Consider the following 20,180-nt stretch of genomic DNA (forward strand, 5'->3'; position numbering starts at 1 on the left):
ACCTTATCAATACTAGTCTGATTAGACAATGGGAAAGTTGATCACTAAACCTAATTAGAGCTAATCCCAGCAGACTTGTATTTAGAATAGGTTTCTTGAAGCTGAACAAAATTTAACTCTTAATGGCACACAATGAAACTGAACCAAGTGGGAGAAAGCCAGGGACAAGTCATTTCACAGGTCTGGGGACATAGTCTTAAAGGGGCATTGTTCACCAAAGTCACAATATGTCCCCAGACGGTTCTTAAAGGGCCATACACACCCAATAAAAGTTAATAGGTTTTCAGGGGCACAATCTTCCAGGGGCCATAGTCATGTGGAAGGAGGCTGGAAAATAGGCTTCTCCAAAATCCAGGGAAGCAGGGCAATTTTCCATTTAAAGGGCCAGTTACAAACAGCAGTTTGTAACATATCTCCCCTTTTGGAGGGAGACTAACCAGGCACCTGACCTTCTGCCGGTCAGTGCCTAAGTTAGTCTCGCAACCCACCCACAAATAATCGTTAGCAGCAAAGTAGCCCCCCCACAATACGTAGTACTGGCCTGTAAGTTCCAGGTTGTAGGATGAAAGTGTAGCATCCTCGGCCTTCCTGGCGCAGCTGGGCAAATAGCTGATGGTACTTGGGGGGCAGAGGCCAGCGGCACTCTGCCCTGGTGCCAGCGCTTCTGCTGGGGTGAGGGGTTTGCAGGCCAGTCCTGTAACAAGGACAAGGTCTGTAGGGCAGAGGCCAGCAGCGCTCTGTCCTGATGCCAGCTCTTCTGCTGGGGGAATTGGGGCATAGTCCTGCCCGGTGGCAAAGGGAACGTGGGGGTTAACATCTCCACTGTTAACCCTGGGCCCAAGTTAGGAGTTAGCTGGGGAGGGGGAGATTGGCTTACCTCCTCCTGATACTCCGGCGGCCGTTGGGAAGGGAGGTCGATGCTCTCCGCTTCCTGTGGAACATGCTGCGGCTGGGGAGAGAGACCGGTTGTCTCCTCTCCCTGGAAGGCACACTCCGGCTGGGGAGGGAGGTCGATGCTCTCCCCTCCCTGTATCTGGGTCTGTCGCTGGGGATCTGGGCCGCCTGCCCAGCATCCCTGTAGGGCCGGTAGAGAGACTGCGGTCCCATCTCCACCTGCCTGCTGGGGGTCCTCCCAGGACCAGTCTATGAGGCCTGCTGCCTCTGGTATCTCTGGTTGGGGTTGGGGAAGGAGACCGGTTGTCTCTTCCCTCTGCACAGTATACTGCCGCTGGGGAGGGAGGTCGCTGCTCTCCTCTCCCTGTGGAACATGCTGCGGCTGGGGAGAGAGACCAGGTGTCCATACCCTCAAACTCCACAGTTGGCGCTCAAAGGCTCGTGCCGCTTCGTTCTCAGTAGCCAATTCCCGGATGAGGCGACTGACTACCTCCTGTGCAGGGTCTGGACCATATCGGACTAGCCGCCTCTTTACCTCTGGAACGAAATCAGCGCCCTCATAGCGACGGATTAGGTTGAGGTGCTCTTCACAGGGTTCTGACCAGTGTCTTGTCAGCTCCATGCTGCTGTAGGTAGGGACGCTGCGCAGTGGCTAGCGTTGCCCTCAATTACTCTCTTACGATACCAGTGCTGTTGTGGTGCTGCTCCTTGCGCTAGGACGCGATCCCACCGCTGCCGCCAAATGTTACGGTTGCCTCCAGGCTGGCTGGAAGTTGGACCGTAGAAAAGGATGCTCCTAGCGCTCACCAAAGGAGCAGCAGCACCGTGGACACTACTGCGTAGCCACCATAAGTAACGCAGACTCTATGAACCACCGCTGCTGGGCTGGTATCTCGCCGTCTGCTCTGCGCCCTGGACCTACGACCAGGCTCCAGTAGGTGAACCTCTTCCTTCTGTATCAATCCCCGTAGCTAAGGGAGTATGAAAAGCATAGCAATCCCTGTAGTGATTATAGCTGAAGCTGTCCCCTACAAACATGAGTCAAAGCTGCAAGTTAGAGGGTGCTGGAGCACACAGCCTCCTTTTTATTGAGGTTACATGCAAACAGGACACTCTCAGGGGGAGGCATAAAATCCCCCATCACACATTTGATATTAGATAGAGAGACACTCCCTTTGACAGGCCACAACATTTACTTCAGCAGATAACATTACACACAATAAAACAATGCAGTCCACCTTATCAATACTAGTCTGATTAGACAATGGGAAAGTTGATCACTAAACCTAATTAGAGCTAATCCCAGCAGACTTGTATTTAGAATAGGTTTCTTGAAGCTGAACAAAATTTAACTCTTAATGGCACACAATGAAACTGAACCAAGTGGGAGAAAGCCAGGGACAAGTCATTTCACAGGTCTGGGGACATAGTCTTAAAGGGGCATTGTTCACCAAAGTCACAATATGTCACCAGACGGTTCTTAAAGGGCCATACACACCCAATAAAAGTTAATAGGTTTTCAGGGGCACAATCTTCCAGGGGCCATAGTCATGTGGAAGGAGGCTGGCAAATAGGCTTCTCCAAAATCCAGGGAAGCAGGGCAATTTTCCATTTAAAGGGCCAGTTACAAACAGCAGTTTGTAACAGTATCCAACAATACATTTCCCAGCCTTGGATAAGTATAACCTAGGTAAGAGGTAGTGGCACATCTGCAGCTTCACATTTGCTTTAATTCCTTAAAGGGACAGTCTACACCAGAATTTTTATTGTTTAAAAAGATAGATAATCCCTTTTCTTTCTAATGACATGAGTCCACAGATCATCTAATTACTATTGGGAATATCACTCCTGCCCAGCAGGAAGCGGCAAAAAGCACCACAGCAAAGCTGTTAAATATCACCTCCCTTTCCTCTAACCCCAGTCATTCTCTTTGCCTATGTTAGAGCAAGGAAGTTGTACAGTTAAGTGTTAGGAAACATTCTTCAAGCAAGATTTTATTATTTTTCAGCTGTTCAAGATTGTGCTGTTATGTTCTAGGGTGTAGCCGTAGTCCATATCAGTCTCTTCAGTAGAGCAGTGGTGGCTTTAAAACAATGGGAACTTGTAAGGCATAATTCTCACTGCGCCTCCCATGTATTAATGCTGCCCTAACCGTGCAAGCCTGAGTAAGGTTACTCAGTCTTTGTTTCTATCCACAGGTCCATGTTACGGAACTGGCCTCTCAAACCTAGTGAGCTGCTGTGCTGCCTGGCAGAAGTCTTAAGTTAAGTGCTAACTTTAATTTTTTCTGGGGCACACATGCAGAGAAAAAGATAGCACTTTAACATTTAAACATTTGGGGACAAGTCACATTCACCTATGATAGGGGAATGTTTATTAAGGGCAGCAGAGCAGGCACTGGGGACAAGGAGAATCTGGCTCAGTGATGGTGGTGTATGTTTAACTACTCCCGACGGCTGTGATAATACATTTAGCTGATCGGGAGTTTCATGTGGTTACGCCCACGATGGGCAGAGTTTAGATTCGGCGGGAGTTCCTATTGCGCACCTTTTTTTCTGGCCCGGTGTCACTTCCTGTGTTCCGCATTGGAAATCAGCTGCGTCACAGATTAAGCAGCGTTGCGGTTACGGACCGTAATTGTTAAAACATTTGAGTACGGATCAACTAGAAGTCACATACTTCGTTAGTAGGCAGGCAGGTAAGCACCTCAGCAGGACTAAGCTGAGGTGTAGAGTTGTCTGAGGTGCTATTTTGGGGGCCATTGTTTATTTCAAATGACAGAAAAATAAAGCAGTTATTTTTTTTGTTTAAAATGTAAAGAGACAGTAATTATTATTTTTTTTTTTTGGGGGGGGTGCTATTTTCTAAATAAAAATATATTTTTTGTCTGTTTATTGGTGAATTAACATGAACCAAGAAACCCTGCAAGATGTTACATGTTCTTTATGTTTTGATGCTAATGTAGAACCACCAATCCTTTTCTGTTCCTCATGTATTGAGAGAACTTTACATTGCAGGGATAGACTTTTTCCTGAGCCAACATTGTCAACAAGGCGAATACTGTTCAGGAGTCTTTTGACAATGTTCAAGATATGCCGCAGCTTTCGCCTCATATGTCCCAAAATTTAGCGTCCATACAGCCAGTGCCCTGCGCTTCCTCTCTGGAGTCACCTGGAGTTAACTTGGGAGACATCGCTTCCCTGATGTCATCGGCGGTTTCTGGTGCGTTGTCTGCTTTTCCCATGCTGCAGGGAAAGCGCCAGAGGAAATGTAATCAATCTGTGAATAAGGTTGCTGACACAGTAGTGGCTATTCCGAATGTTTCTTCCCAGAAACCTGAAGAGGAAGATGCTTTGGTAGCTTCTGAGGGTGGAATCTCAAACTCAGTGTAATATAACTGATACTGAAGTTGTTTCTTTCAGGTTTAAGCTGGAACACCTCAGTTTGTTACTTAAGGATGTTTTAGCTATCCTGGATGACTCCGACACTACCGTTGTAGTCCATCCTAAGAAGTCTAGTAAACTAAATAAGTACTTTGACGTGCCCTCCATGGTGGAGGTATTTTCTGTACCAGATAGGGCTACAGAGATTATTTCTAAGGAATGGGAGAGACCGGGTATCCCTTTTTCTCCATCCCCTATATTTAAAAAGATCTAGCCAAGAGAACAACTATTCCCATAGAGGATAGTTGTTCCTTTAAGGATCCTATGGATAAGAAGTTAGAGAGGTTGCTCAAGAAAATGTATGTACACCAGGGTTTACAATGGCAACCTGAGGTTTGTATTGCTACTGTCACTAGTGCGGCAGCATACTGGTTTGATGCATTGTCTGATTCTATTCTTGCAGACACTCCCCTCAAAGAAATCCAGGATAGGATAAAGGCCCTTAAGTTGGCCAACTCCTTTATCATGGATGCTTCCCTTCAGGTTATTAAGCTAGGAGTGAAGATTTCTGGTGTTGCCATACTGGCCAGCAGAGCTTTATGGTTAAAATATTGGTCTGCGGATGTGTCATCTACAGTTGCAAGAAAAAGTATGTGAACCCTTTGGAATGATATGGATTTCTGCACAAATTGGTCATAAAATGTGATCTGATCATCATCTAAGTCACAACAATAGACAATCACAGTCTGCTTAAACTAATAACATACAAAGAATGAAATGTTGCCATGTTTTTATTGAACACGTCATGTAAACATTCACAGTGCAGGTGGAAAAAGTATGTGAACCCTTGGATTTAATAACTGGTTGAACCTCCTTTGGCAGCAATAACTTCAACCAAACGTTTCCTGTAGTTGCAGATCAGACGTGCACAACGGTCAAGAGTAATTCTTGACCATTCCTCTTTACAGAACTGTTTCAGTTCAGCAATATTCTTGGGATGTCTGTTGTGAATCTCTTTCTTGAGGTCATACCACAGCATCTCAATCGGGTTGAGGTCAGGACTCTGACTGGGCCACTTCTGAAGACGTATTTTCTTCTGTTTAAGCCATTCTGTTGTTGATTTACTTCTATGCTTTGGGTCATTGTCCTGTTGCAACACCCATCTTCTGTTGAGCGTCAGCTGATAGGCAGATGGCCTTAAAGTGAAGGTAAAGTCTTGCGTTCTGGATACCAAATATCAACCTATCATCAAAAATCATTATGATGTTCATTCATCAAAATATATGCAAACACAATAATAAGCTTTATTTTTTACTTGTTTGACCCGCTCCGTTTCTGCTCTTCAATCCGCCCGTCATAGTGCCTTCAGTGATTGACATTTTCTCACTCCTATCGTTATTTTACCCCCATGGCGTCCTGCCCCTTTTCTATTTCGTCATCGCCATCTTATGCGCATGCGTTAATGCAAACAGCGCATCATCATTGGCATGCTCGTTCACGGAACGCGCATGCGTTCTTATTTCTCCCCGTTCATTGTAACAGTGAATTGACAGCATCGCTATCACTTTGATTATTGAAGCACCTCTTCCAAAAGTACTAACCGGTAATTATGATACCGCAGCGCAGCTCACATACTAATTATTGACAATCACTATTTATTATTCAACAATCTGGCTATCAATTTTTTAGATTCTAATATGCCTTCTTTGCAAACTAGCTACCGCGGGCAAGAATATTTGCATGATACAGCACCATAAAACTACAAACAACTGCTTATTTGTGAAATAGAATGCTCTGCAAATATTAACGTTGTACATGTTATAAAATACACATCGCTAATATATATATGTCTGGATACTGAGTTACGGCAAGTACTTGAACGCATGCGCCATTGAGCTGCGGATACGCATGCGCAGTTGAAGTATATTACGGGTGCACGAGCGTAGTCCGATGCTAACAGAGAAAGCTACGTCATCCGATATGAACAAGGAAGTGTTGATGGGGCGGAGCGTATAGCGCAAACGGCGGTAGATTATAATTACTATTTATATGTGAATGTATATATTTTAAAACATATAAAATAAGCGACTGCAATAATTGTAAGATTAGTTTTAACAATAAGTCTTGTGAATTTGAAAAATTGACCTTCACTTTAAAAGGACATTATACACATCTTTTTCTTTGCATAAATGTTTTGTAGATGATCTATTTATATAGCCCATAAAGTTTTTTTTTTGTTCTTTTTTAATGTATAGTTTTGCTTATTTTTAAATAACATTGCTCTGATTTTCAGACTCCTAACCAAGCCCCAAAGATTTATGTGAATACTGTCAGCTACCTTCTCCAGCTTGCTCCTGTTTGTGTAAAGGGTCTTTTCATATGCAAAAGAAGGGGGAGGGTCTTATTTCCCACTTGCAGTGGGCTTTCCAGCTTCCTTTTCAACAAAGCTAAACTGAGAGCTTCTAAGTAAGTTTTTAAACTGTTTTATACTGGATTTTTATATCAGTATCTGTGCATCAAACAGTATCTGTGCATCTTATTCTTTATAGTAGTGTCTATTACATGCAGTTATATGAAAATGAGTGTATACTGTCCCTTTAAGTTCTCCTGCAAAATGTCTTGATAAACTTGGGAATTCATTTTTCCTTCAATGATAGCAATCCGTCCAGGCCCTGACGCAGCAAAGCAGCCCCAAACCATGATGCCCCCACCACCATACTTCACAGTTGGGATGAGGTTTTGATGTTGGTGTGCTGTGCCTCTTTTTCGCCACACATAGTGTTGTGTGTTTCTTCCAAACAACTCAACTTTGGTTTCATCTGTCCACAGAATATTTTGCCAGTACTGCTGTGGAACATCCAGGTGCTCTTGTGCAAACTGTAAACATGCAGCCATGTTTTGTTTGGACGGCAGTGGCTTCCTCTGTGGTATCCTCCCATGAAATCCATTCTTGTTTAGTGTTTTACGTATTGTAGATTCACTAACAGGGATGTTAGCATTTGCCAGTGACTTTTGTAAGTCTTTAGCTGACACTCTAGGATTCTTCTTTACCTCATTGAGCAGTCTGCGCTGTGCTCTTGCAGTCATCTTTACAGGACGGCCACTTCTAGGGAGAGTAGCAGCAGTGATGAATTTCTCCATTTATAGACAATTTGTCTTACCGTGGACTGATGAACAGCAAGGCTTTTGGAGATACTTTTATAACCCTTTCCAGCTTTATGCAAGTCAACAATTCTTAATCGTAGGTCTTCTGAGAGCTCTTTTGTGCAAGGCATCATTCACATCAGGCAATGCTTCTTGTGAAAAGCAAACCCAGAACTGGTGTGTATTTTTTATAGGGCAGGGCAGCTGTAACCAACACCTCCAATCTCATCTCATTGATTGGACTCCAGTTGGCTGACATCTCACTCCAATTAGCTCTTGGAGATGTCATTAGTCTAGGGTTCACATACTTTTTACACCTGCACTGTGAATGTTTACATGGTGTGTTCAATAAAAACATGGCAACATTTCATTCTTTGTGTGTTATTAGTTTAAGCAGACTGTGAATGTCTATTGTTGTGACTATCTTAGATGATGATCAGATCACATTTTATGACCAATTTGTGCAGAAATCCATATCATTCCAAAGGGTTCACATACTTTTTCTTGCAACTGTAAGTCTAAACTTTTCGCGATTCCTTACTAGGGAAAGACCTTGTTTGGACATGGCTGGACAGAAATAATTTCTGACATTACAGGAGGAAAGGGCCATTTCCTCCCTCAGGATAAGAGAAATAAACAAGGGACGTCAGAGTAATTTTCGTTACTTTCCAAATTTCAAGGGAAAGCCTTCCTCTCCCTCTTCCAAGCAGGAGCAGTTCAAGCCTTCCTGGAGGCCCAATCAGTCTTGGAACAAGGGAAAACAATCCAAAAGGCCTGCTATTGAATAAAAAGTAGCATGAAAGGCCTGCTCCCAATCCGGGACCGGATCTTGTGGGGGGCAGACTTTCCTTCTTCACTCAGGCTTGGGCTCGAGATGTTCAGGATCCTTGGGCGGTGGACATCGTGCCCCAGGGATACAAACTAGAGTTCAAGTCCTTTCCTGCCAGGGGCAAGTTTCTGCTCTCAAGATTATCTGTAGACCAGACAAAAAGAGAGGCGTTCATACACTGTGTTCGGGACCTCTCCAACCTGGGAGTAATAGTTCCTGTTCCGATGCAGGAATGGGGTCTGGGGTCCTATTCCAATCTGTTCGTGGTTCCCAAAAAGGAGGGAACCTTCAGACCAATTTTAGATCTCAAGAGTTTAAACAAATTCCTCAGATTGCCGTCCTTCAAGATGGAAACTATTTGTTCCATTCTTCCTTTGGTCCAAGAGGGTCAATTTATGACAACGGTGGATTTAAAGGACACGTACCTGCATGTTCCCATCCTCAGGGACCATCACAAGTTTCTGAGGTTTGCGTTTCTAGACAAACACTTCCAGTTTGTGGCTCTTCCATTCGGCCTTGCCACAGCTCCCAGAATTGTCTCAAAGGTTCTGGTATCCCTGCTGGCGGTGCTCCGATTGTGGGGCATTGCAGTTGGGCCTTATCTGGACGACATTCTGGTTCAGGCACCATCCTTTAAAGGGACAGTCTAGGCCAAAATAAACTTTCATGATTCAGATAGGGCATGTAATTTTAAACAATTTTTCAATTTACTTTTATCACCAATTTTGCTTTGTTCTCTTGGTATTCTTAGTTGAAAGCTTAACCTAGGAGGTTCGTATACTAATTTCTTAGACCTTGAAGGCCACCTCTTTTCAGAATGCATTTTAACAGTTTTTCACCACTAGAGGGTGTTAGTTCATGTGTTTCGTATAGATAACACTGTGCTCGTGCACGTGAAGTTATCTGGGAGCAGGCACTGATTGGCTAAACTGCAAGTCTGTCAAAAGAACTGAAATAAAGGAGCAGTTTACAGAGGCTTAGATACAAGATAATCACAGAGGTTAAAAGTATATTAATAGAACTGTTGGTTATGCAAAACTGGGGAATGGGTAATAAAGGGATTATCTATCTTTTAAAACAATAAAAATTCTGGTGTAGACTGTCCCTTTAATCAAGCAAGATCTCACACGGAAATGTTATCTTTCCTGCGAAGTCAGGAAATCAAAGATTTTCAATATGGACATCATCCCGTTCACCCGTTTCCACCTCAGACCTCTGCAGTTAAGCATGTTCAGTCAGTGGAACGGAGATTATGCGGATCAGTCTCTGCGATTACAGCTGGAGCAGGAGACGAGGGATTCTCTTCTTTGGTGGTTGTCTCCGGATCATCTCTCCAAGGGAACCTGCCTTCGCAGACCCTCTTGGGTGATTGTGACGCCAGCCTTCTGGGATGGGGAGCAGTCTGTTCTACCCATAAACATTCTGGAGCTGAGAGACATCTTCAATGCTCTTCTGGCCTGGCCTCAGTTAGCCTCAGCCTGGTTCATCAGGTTCCAGTCGGACAATATAACTTCAGTAGCTTACATCAGCCAACTCTGAGTTCCTTGGCCATGACAGAGGTAGCCAAGATCATTCAGTGTGCGGAGACCCACAATTGCTTTCTGTCGGCGATCCACATCCCAGGAGTGGACAACTGGGAGGCGGACTTCCTGAGCAGGCAGACCTTTTACCCGGGGGAGTGGGAGCTCAATCCGGAAGTGTTTTCCAGCCTGATTCTCAAATGGGGTCAGCCGGAATTGGATCTCATGGAATCTCAGCAGAATGCCAAGCTTCCGAGGTATGCCTTGGAATTTCAGTCTCGCATACCTATTTCCTCCATTCGCTCTTCTACCTCGGGTCATTGCTCGAATCAACCAGGAGACAGCGTTGGTGATCCTCATTTCACCGGCGTGGCCTCGCATGATTTGGTATGCAGACCTGGTGGACATGTCATCTCTTTTACCTTGGAGACTTCTGTTGAGGAAGGACCTTCTACTTCAAGGGCCCTTCCTTCATCCAAATCTAGTTTCTCTGACTGCTTGGAGATTGAACGCTTAATTTTATCCAAGCGTGGATTTTCGGAATTGGTCATTGAGACAATGATTCAGGCTCGTAAACCTGTGACTAGAAAGATTTACCATAAGATATGGCATAAATATCTATATTGGTGTGAATCCAAGGGCTACTCTTGGAGTAGAGTTAGGATTCCTAGAATACTGTCCTTTTTCCAAGAAGCTTTGGAGAAAGGTTTATCGGCACGTTCCCTAAACGGTCAAATATCTGCCTTGTCTATTTTGTTAAATAAACGTCTGGCGGGCGTCCAAGACGTGCAATCGTTTTGTCAGGCCTTGGTCAGGATCAGGCCTGTGTTCAAGCCAGTTATTCCTTCATTGAGTCTTAATTTAGTTCTTAAAGGGACATTGAGCATGCAACTTTCTAATTTACTCCTATTATCAATTTTTCTTCGTTCTCCTGCTATCTTTATTTGAAAAAGAAGGCATCTACTCTGGACAGCACTTTTTATTGGTGGATGAATTTATCCATCAGCAAGAACAACCCAGGTTGTTCACCAAAAATGGGCCGGCATCTAAACTTACATTCTGGCATTTAAAATAAAGATGCCAAGAGAATGAAGAAAATGTGATAATAGGAGTAAATTAGAAAGTTGCTTAATTTGTCATGCTCTATCTGATTAACGAAAGAAAATTTTTGGGTTCAGTGTCCCTTTAAGGTTCTTCAAGGGGCTCCGTTTGAGCCTATGCATTCCTTGGATATTAAGTTGTTATCTTGGAAAGCTTTGTTTCTTGTTGCTATTTCATCTGCTCGTAGAGTGTCAGAGCTCTCTGCATTGCAGTATGAGTCTCCTTACCTTATTTTTCATTCGGATAAGGTGGTTTTGCATACTAAGTTAGGGTTTCTCCCTAAAGTAGTTTCAGACCGGAACATTAATCAGGAGATTGTTGTTCCTTCCTTGTGTCCTAATCATCCTCCTCCAAAAGGAATGGCTTTTGCACAATCTGGATGTGGTGTGAGCATTAAAATTATATTTACGGGTGATTTTCATCAGTCTTCTGCTCTGTTTGTGGAATTCTCTGGGAAACGTAAGGGGCAGAAAGCTGCGGCAACTTCTCTTTATTTGTGGCTGAAGAGTATCATTCGCTTTGCCTATGAAACTGCTGGACAGCAGCATCCTGAGAGAGTTGCGGCTCATTCTACGAGGGCTGTTTCCTCTTCCTGGGCATTCAAAAATGAAGCTTCTGTGGAACAGATTTGCAAGGCTGCAACTTGGTCTTCTCTTCACACTTTTTCAAAATTCAATAAATGTGACACTTTTGCCTCGGCTGAGGCCTATTTTGGGAGAAAGGTGCCTTCCGTTTAGGTTCCCTGTCTTGTCCCTCCTTTTTTCTGTGTACTCTAGCTTGGGTATTGATTCCCAATAGTAATTAGATGATCCGTGGACTCATCGTGTCATTAGAAAGAAAACAAAATTTATGCTTACCTGATTTCCTTTCTTTTCTTTCTTTTCTTTTCTTTCTTTTCTTTCTTTTCTTTCTTTTCTTTTCTTTCTTTTCTTTTCTTTCTTTTATTTTCTTTTCTTTTTCTTTATTTCTTTCTTTCCACAATGAGTCCATGGCCCGTCCTGTTCTTTGGACAGGTTGTTGGTATTTTATAAACTTCATACACCCCTCACCTTGTTGCTTCCTTTCTCTCCTTTGCTTTGGTCGAATGACTGGGGTTGGAGAGAACGGAGGTGATATTTAACAGCTTTGCTGTGGTGCTCTTTGCAGCCTCCTGCTGGGCAGGAGTGATATTCCGAATAGTAATTAGATGATCCGTGGACTCATCGTGTCAAGAAAGAAATACATTTATCACGTAAGTATACATTTTTTTTTTTTTACCCATTCCCCAGTTTTGCATAACCAACACTGTTATGTTGATATACTTTTAACTAGGGTTGCACCAATATCATTTTTTTAAGACCGAGTACAAGTACCGATACTGTTTTTTCAAATACTCACTGATGCCAATTACCGATACTTTTTTTTTTTATGTCATATGAGAGTTTACCAAGCACAATACAGACTAATGATTTAGGATGGCTTCTTTATAATTATGAACTGTAACTCAAAAGACATTTTGAAATAATTAAACAGTTTTATTTGATTGTAGTCACAAAGTTCACAGAACATGTTTATAAATAAAAAATATTACAATAACCTATTAATAACAGCAATAAATAACATCTGCAGCAGTTGGGGCTGGAAAGCTACACTTTAAAGGGACACTGAACCCAATTTTTTTCTTTCGTGATTCAGATAGAGCATGAAATTTTATGCAACTTTCTAATTTACTCCTATTAACTTTTCTTCATTCTCTTGGTATCTTTATTTGAAATGCAAGAATGTAAGTTTAGATGCGGGCCCATTTTTGGTGAACAACCTGGGTTGTTCTTGCTCATTGGTGGATAAATTCATCCCCCAATAAAGTGCTCTCCAGAGTACTATACCAAAAAAAAAGCTTAGATGCCTTCTTTTTTAAATAAAGATAGCAAAAGAACGTAGAAAATTGATAAGAGGAGTACTTTAGAAAGTTGCTTAAACTTGCATGCTCTATCTGAATCACAAAAGAAAATTTTTGGGTTTAGTGTCCCTTTAAAGGGGTGATTACTGGATGCAATTGGGTTATAGGGTGCCTAATCCTATATAACATCAATCTGACATTTGTATTTAATACAAAGTAATATAATTTAATTCTGAAAAAAACATTGCGGAAGGAGTGTCCCGGTAATCCCCTTTGAGAAAAATGGGGCATTTGCATTCTACTGACTCAACAAAAAATAGGACTGGTCTATATATGCAGATAGAGCATGCAGATCACTGCATCAGGTTTCTGGCAGCTGAAGAAGACTTCTTTGCAAGGTTGTGGTGGGGAGTCCTCACACCTTAAGTTTAGCTTCTTTAGTCTTTAATTAGTGACTGATACTAGAGAGAGCTAATTTTAAATCTTACTTTAATTTCCCTGTTTTAGCTCAGTTAGAAAACAGCCAATAAAATGGAGGGTAACCTTGGTGAGTGATTCTGGCAACTAAGTATTTTTTTTGTTTGTTTTTTCTCCCCAGGAAGGAGTCTTTCCTAACTGAAACATTGTGGTTTCTGTCTGCTGCTTTTTAGGAGGGATCAGTCTTCGTTGGTGAGTGCTACATTAGGAAATGAGCCATGTTATGTAAATGGAAGATTGAATAATATTAGTGTACTTTTATTACTAAGTTAACTCTGTATAATCCATTAATACAATAAAAATTATACATACTATCGCTTTTTAATATAAATTTGATTACTTGCAAGTAGTAATATATGTCTATTGAAATTAGCTCTCAGCAAACGTTACATATGTCCTCTTACTGCTCTAAAAAATTTTTTTCTTCTGACGTTAGAAGCATCTGTTCTCACTGAAAGGCATAGAAGTTATTTATGTGTATGCGTTTAGCTGCGCAAGTTGGGATAGTCATCGGATCGCCTTTGCAGACTCCTGCTATTTATGTGCATGCCTAATCGCATGTAGCGTTTGTAGCTAGAGACAATATAATACAGAAAAATAGAGTGCGCTGCAAATAGCTCTACCTATTATCTATTAAGAAATTAATTATAAATGCAATTTTACCATATATTAAAATATAAATACTACAAAAATTAAATAGATTCAATGTATACTTTATTTCCACAATATATATCTAAAACACTTTAAAATATTGTAAGGTGCACCTTATGGTTAATAATATCACAATAAGCTGCTTTTATATTAAACACAACTTAATTTCCCAAAAGCTTAGGGACAAGAATAGACACGGTTGCATTAAACCGGAAATATATTTGCAACAATGTTCCTTTTACGTATTTGATAAAACTTTTTCTTTTTGTAACAATTTGTTAACAAAATAGGTATGTCGTCCTCTTTATATTTTGCAGTTTTTTAGTCTTTTATATCCCCAAAATGGTCTTTCTTATCGCTGTATATTTTACACATTGGGTGATTAGCAGTCGTTGGTTAAAACAGTACTCATGAAATGCAATTTCTTATATCCTCTGTATGCATGGGTTTAAATGACCCAAAAGATAAAAACTAATTGTCACTCGCCAGAATCCGAAAGGTTTTTATTTATTTTACCTTTCCCCGACTCTGCTACTCCTTCTATTGCAGCGTTGTTGGTGTCTCCAGACTAGCTGTTATTCCGGCTGTGACGTGTAACTTCTCACGTGATTGCTCCGCTGCTCCAATAGCCAGTTCGGGTTACCGGTGGCAGTTTTTTCAAATTAATAGTGTAGTTCCTCAAAGATATAGATATCTTTCAATGGTGTTTTGTTTGCAGTAATAAGGTCTCCAAATGTTTTTCTTTATTCCTTAATCACCCATAGTAATACTTGCACGTTTGGGCTGCTGTGTATAGGGATAACAATTCCGTTATAAAAGCTGGCCAGCTGAACGGACACGATCCTCACTCATCTACGCGTTTCAGCTAAATGCTTTTTTCATGCTTGAAAAAAGCATTTAGCTGAAACGCGTAGATGAAACGGTGGAAACACATAAGTCAGGTTGAAGGACCAAGGCGCTGCTAGAGCATCTATCAGCGCTGCCTTGGGATCCCTGGACCTGGATCCGTAACAAGGAAGCTTGGAGTTCTGACGAGACGCCATGAGATCCAGTTCTGGTTTGCCCCAAAGTTGAATCAACTGTGCAAACACCTCCGGATGGAGTTCCCACTCCCCCGGATGAAAAGTCTGTCGACTTAGAAAATCCTCCTCCCAGTTCTCTACTCCTGGGATATGGATGGCTGATAGATGGCAAGAGTGAACCTCTGCCCATAGAATTATTTTTGAAACCTCCAACATTGCTAGGGAACTCCTTGTTCCCCCTTGATGGTTGATGTAGGCTACAGTCGTGATATTTTGTCCGACTGAAATCTGATTAACCTGACCGCAGCAAGCTGAGGCCAAGCCTGAAGAGCATTGAATATCGCTCTTAGTTCCAGAATGTTTATCGGAAGGAGTGCCTCCTCCTGAGTCCACAAGCCCTGAGCCTTCAGGGAGTTCCAGACTGCACCCCAGCCCAGAAGGCTGGCATCTGTCATTACTATTGTCCAATCTGGCCTGCGGAAGGTCATACCCTTGGACAGATGGACCCGAGATAGCCACCAGAGAAGAGAATCTCTGGTCTCTTGATCCAGATTTAGTAGAGGGGACAAATCTGTGTAATCCCCATTCCACTGACTGAGCATGCAAAGTTTTAGCGGTCTGAGATGTAGGCAGGCAAACGGCACTATGTCCATTGCCGCTACCATTAAGCCGATTACTTCCATACACTGAGCCACTGAAGGGTGAGAAGTAGAATAAAGAACACGGCAGGAATTTAGAAGTTTTGACAACCTGGCCTCTGTCAGGTAAATCTTCATTTCTACAGAATCTAGGAAGGAAACTCTTGTGAGAGGGGATAGAGAACTCTTTTCTTCGTTCACTTTCCACCCATGAGACCTCAGAAATGCCAGCACAATGTCCGTATCGGACCTGCCGATTTGAAAATTCGACGCCTGTATCAGAATGTTGTCTAGGTAAGGGGCTACTTCTATACCCCATGGCCTTAGGACCGCTAGGAGTGACCCTAGAACCTTAGTAAAGATTCTTGGTGCCGTAGCTAACCCAAAGGGAAGACCCACAAAATGGTAATGCCTGTCAAGGAAGGCGAACCTGAGAAACCGATGATGATCTCTGTGTATCGGAATGTGAAGATAAACATCCTTTAAATCCACGGTAGTCATATATTGACCCTCCTGGATCATAGGTAGGATGGTTCGAATAGTCTCCATCTTGAATGATGTGACCCTGAGAAATTTGTTTAGGATCTTGAGATCTAAGATTGGTCTGAAAGTTCCCTCTATCTTGGGAACTACAAACAGATTTGAATAGAAGCCTTGCCCCTGTTCCTCCTTTGGAACTGGGTGGATCACTCCCATAACTAGGAGGTCTTGAACACAATGTAAGAATGCCTCTCTCTTTATCTGGTTTGCAGATAATTGTGAGAGATGAAATCTCCCTTTTGGGGATGAAGCTTTGAAATCCAGAAGATATCCCTGGGACACAATTTCCAACGCCCAGGGATCCTGGACATCTCTTGCCCAAGCCTGGGTGAAGAGAGAAAGTCTGCCCCCTACTAGATCCGTTTCCGGATCGGGGGCTGATCTTTCATACTGTCTTAGAGGCAGCAGCAGGTTTTTTGGCCTGCTTTCCTTTGTTCCAAGCCTGGTTAGGTCTCCAGACCGACTTGGACTGGGCCAAATTTTCCTCTTGTTTTGAATTAGAGGAAGTTGAAGCTGCACCACTATTGAAATTTCGAAAGGAACGAAAATTAGTCTGTTTGGTCCTTAATTTGTTGGACCTATCCTGAGGAAGGGCGTGACCTTTTCCTCCAGTAATATCAGAAATGATCTCCTTCAGTCCAGGCCCGAATAGGGTCTGCCCCTTGAAGGGAATATTGAGAAGCTTAGACTTTGAAGTAACGTCAGCTGACCAGGATTTAAGCCATAGCGCCCTACGCGCCTGAATAGCAAAACCTGAGTTTTTAGCCGTTAGCTTGGTTAAATGATCAACGGCGTCAGAAACAAATGAATTGGCTAGCTTAAGAGCTTTAAGCTTGTCAAGGATATCATCCAATGGGGTTTCTACCTGTAGAGCCTCTTCTAGAGACTCAAACCAGAAGTCCGCAGTGACAGGGGCAATGCATGCAAGGGGCTGGAGAATAAAACCTTGTTGAATAAAAATTTTCTTAAGGTAACCCTCTAATTTTTTGTCCATTGGATCTAGAAAAGCACAACTGTCCTAGACAGGGATAGTTGTACGCTTCGCTAGGGTAGAGACTGCTCCCTCCACCTTAGGGACCGTTTGTCACAAGTCCCGTGTAGCGGCATCTATAGGAAACATCTTTTTAAAAACAGGAGGGTGAGAGAACGGTACACCTGGTCTATCCCATTCCTTAGTAATAATTTCTGAAAACCTCTTAGGTATTGGAAAAACAGTATAAACAGGCACTGCATAGTATTTATCCAATTTACACAATTTCTCTGGGACTACAATGGCGTCAGTCATCCAGAGTTGCTAAAACCTCCCTGAGCAACATGCGGAGGTGTTCAAGCTTAAATTTAAATGTAGACATATCAGAATCAGGTTGAAGTGTCTTCCCTGAATCAGAATCCCACAGATAGAAGCTCTCCTTCTTTGGCTTCTGCACATTGTGAGGGTATATCAGACATAGCTACTAAAGCATCAGAGAGCTCTGTATTTGTTCTAGCTCCAGAGCTGTCTCGCTTTCCTTGTAACCCTGGCAGTTTGGATAATACTTCTGTAAGAGTATGATTCATAGCTGCCACCATGTCTTGTAAAGTATACGCAATGGGCGCGCTAGATGTACTTGGCGTCCCTTGAGCGGGAGTTATAGGCTCTGACACGTGGGGAGAGTTAGTCGGCATAACTTCCCCCTTGTCAATTTCCTCTGGTGATAAATCTTTTAAAGCCAGAATATGCTCTTTATAACTTATAGTAAGATCAGTACATTTGGTACACATTCTAAGAGGGGGTTCCACAATGGCTTCTAAACATAATGAACAAGGAGTTTCCTCTATGTCAGACATGTTTAACAGACTTGTAATGAGACCAGCAAGCTTGGAAAACACTTTAATTAATGTGAAAAAGCAGATTATAAAAAACGGTACTGTGCCTTTAAGGGAAAAAAACAAACACAAAAACTGCAAAACAGTGAAAAAAGCAGTTATCTTTATGAAATTTTTACAGGGTGTATAACAGACTAAAATAGCATTGCACCCACTTGCAAATGGATGATTAACCCCTCAGGCTCAAAAACAAAGCAGAAAAACAGTAAAACAGTTATAACAGTCACAAGCAAACTGCCACAGCTCTACTGTGGCTCCTACCTTCCCATAAAACGACATTTGTAGGCACAAAAACCCTTTATAGAGGTCCAATATGTCAGGGGACTCCTTCAGGGAAGCTGGATGTCTCAGAATGTAAAAACAACTGCGCAATTAGAGCGCGAAAATAGGCCCCTCCCACCATGCACTCAAAGTGAAAAGGCCATAAATAACTACTCCTACGAGTAATCTAGTCAGCCATGTGGAAAACTAGGCCCCAAATAAAGATTTATCATTCTCAGTAAAAAAACGTTCTATCTATCCATATATATATATATATATATATATATATATATATATATATATATATATATATATATATATATATATATATATATATATATATATATATATATATATATATATATATATATATACAAACGTTTAAAATAGAAAGTAATATGAATATTACCCTTTACTGCAAGCATGATGCCAGTCGTTTATTAAATCACTGCAATCAGGCTTACCTTAAATATATCAGGCACTGTCAGCATTTTCTAGTTCTTATCATCCTCTAGAAAAAAATATACTGAACATACCTCAGGGCAGTTAATTCTTAAGGCCGTTCCCCCAGCTGAAGTTTCCCCATACTCTTCAGTTATGTGTGAGAACAGCAGTGGACCTTAGTTACAACCTGCTAAGATCATCAAAAACCTCAGGCAAAAATCTTCTTCTAATTTCTGCCTGAGGTAAAAAAACAGTACTAAGCCGTTACCGTTTAAAAATAACAAACTTTTGATTGAAGATAAACTACACTAATTCACCACATCTCTCGTGATACTTCCCTTATCGAGAGCTGCAAGAGAATGACTGGGGGTGGCAGTTAGGGGAGGGGCTATATAGACAGCTCTGCTGTGGGTGATCCTCTTGCAGCTTCCTGTTGGGAAGGAGAATGCCCCACAAGTAATGGATGAATCCGTGGACTGGATACACCTTACAAGAGAAAAATATTTTGTAATAGCCTTATATTATAAGGTTAACAATGAATATTTGGCTTCACTGCGAGTATACATAGTTACTCTCTTGTAAACTATCTCTTTATCTTTCTATAAAATATACTATGGCTACTCATGGAAAAGAAAGTGGGTGTTTTTAACCCCTTAAGTTTTTCCCCCCATTTCTTTCATGTAATTGGCAAGAGTCCATGCGCTAGTGACATATGGGATATACAATCCTACCAGGAGGGGCAAAGTTTCCCAAACCTCAAAATGCCTATAAATACACCCCTCACCACACCCACAATTCAGTTTTACAAACTTTGCCTCCTATGGAGGTGGTGAAGTAAGTTTGCGCTAAGATTTCTACGTTGATATGCGCTTCTCAGCATTGTTGAAGCCCGATTCCTCTCAGAGTACAGCGAATGTCAGAGGGACGTGAAGGGAGTATCACTTATTTGAATACAATGATTTCACTAAGGGGGGTCTATTTCATAGGTTCTCTGTTATCGGTCGTAGAGATTCATCTCCTACCTCCCTTTTCAGATCGACGATATACTCTCAATTTACCATTACCTCTACTAATAACTGTTTTAGTACTGGTTTGGCTATCTACTATATGTGGATGGGTGTCTTTTGGTAAGTATGTTTTCATTACTTAAGACACTCTCAGCTATGGTTTGGCACTTTATGCATTTATATAAAGTTCTAAATATATGTATTGTACTTATATTTGCCATGAGTCAGGTTCATGTATTTCCTTCTGCAGACTGTCGGTTTCATATTTGGGAATGTAAACATTTTTAAGAAATGTATTTCTTACCTGGGGTTTAGTCTTTTTTTCAATTGACTAATTCTTGTAATTGCGGGTATTAGGCCCGCGAGTGCGTCAAATGCTAAACTTTATTGCGTCATTCTTGGCGCGAAAAAAGTATGTTTATGACGCAACTTCGTCATTTCCGGCGTCATATGTGACGCAGAGACCTTTCACATGGCGGTGTCATTAGTAACGCAAGTGTGTCATTTCCGGTCATTTTTGGCGC

At 42.0% G+C, this 20,180-nt stretch overlaps 1 protein-coding gene across 3 annotated transcripts in view; it reads left to right on the forward strand.

Annotated features, from left to right (window-relative positions):
* The window catches only part of NFYC (nuclear transcription factor Y subunit gamma), a 299,824-nt gene that overhangs the window by 64,966 nt on the left and 214,678 nt on the right, over window positions 1-20,180 (forward strand). For all 3 annotated transcript variants that reach the window (XM_053707222.1, XM_053707224.1, XM_053707223.1), the window contains exon 2: window positions 13,349-13,419. The gene's annotated coding sequence lies outside the window, so the exon portion shown is untranslated. The remainder of the gene's footprint in view (window positions 1-13,348; window positions 13,420-20,180) is intronic.

This window comes from Bombina bombina, chromosome 3 (genome assembly GCF_027579735.1).
Source record: "Bombina bombina isolate aBomBom1 chromosome 3, aBomBom1.pri, whole genome shotgun sequence".
NCBI lineage: Eukaryota > Metazoa > Chordata > Amphibia > Anura > Bombinatoridae > Bombina > Bombina bombina.